The sequence below is a fragment of the Simochromis diagramma genome, unplaced genomic scaffold, assembly GCF_900408965.1.
Source record: "Simochromis diagramma unplaced genomic scaffold, fSimDia1.1 OVJJ01000205.1, whole genome shotgun sequence".
NCBI classification, from domain to species: Eukaryota; Metazoa; Chordata; class Actinopteri; order Cichliformes; family Cichlidae; genus Simochromis; species Simochromis diagramma.
In genome coordinates this window covers 18388748-18389860 of record NW_024386782.1, presented here as the reverse complement: position 1 = coordinate 18389860, position 1113 = coordinate 18388748, and positions in this window count along the sequence as shown.

Below are 1113 nucleotides of genomic sequence, written 5' to 3'. Positions count from 1 at the left end.
CAGTTCGCCTCAACATACGCTCGTCATATTCTGTGATATGATTTACTCTGAGGTGTTTGACAAGGTTAGTGATGCTGCCACAACCATACATGCCAACGCTCCCGATTTTTCCAGGAGAATCCCGAATTTCAGTGCCCCTCCCGAAAATCTCCCGGAGCCACAATTCTCCCGAATTTCTCCCGATTTTCCACCCAGACAACAAAATGTTTTTATTGAACATTTGAAGAACTAGCAAAAAAACCAGAAACTCTCGTAGAGGACATAAAGTTTATGTCCTCTACGAGAGTTTCTGTTTTTTTTGCTAGTTCTTCAAATGTTCAATAAAAACATAAAGTCAGAGATAGAAAAGACAAGGAGCAGGTGCATCTAGTACAGGTAGAGCTGCTGCAGCCAGCGCAGCCGAATTCTGGATCCTTTGCTTTTAGTTAGCAGTTAGCATTAGCAGCACATCCTGCGTCCGATGTGAAAGGACTTTTATGCTGCGCACTGTGACTCACAGCAATGGTCCCGGGTCAGCCCTGACTTTGTGTTAAACTAATCCTAAAGTAATAATGGTATTTCTAACTACTGATATACAACAACTTTATCCTTTCAATAGCTACTGAAAGTTAGGGGACCTAGCTGCTATCGGATATTTGTATAGAGATCTTCCAGCTTCAAACTGTATTACCCTTCAAGGACCTGCAGTTCAAAAAAGCGCCCCTCCGACAGCCAAACCCATCTGTTCTCTGATTGGATTGTTACATTTGTGATTGACATGACATTGACCAATCAGATGAAAGGAAGAAAAATCGGGTCAAAATTCGTACGTGTAACTTGCAGGGTTTTTTTTGGCTAAGTCCACACGCAAATCTTTTTTACACATACAAATCTTTTTTACGCACACACAAATTCTTTTTACACATACAAATCTTTTTTACACACACACATAAATCTTTTTTACACGTACAAATCTTTTTTTTACGCACATACAAATTCTTTTTACACATACGAAACTGATTTACAAGTACAAAATATTTATGACCACATTTTGAGCCCATAGTCCTGGTTATTTACTACAGTATGGTACAGAGGACCACAGTCCTCCTGCAGGTACAGCAAGTCACTACATTC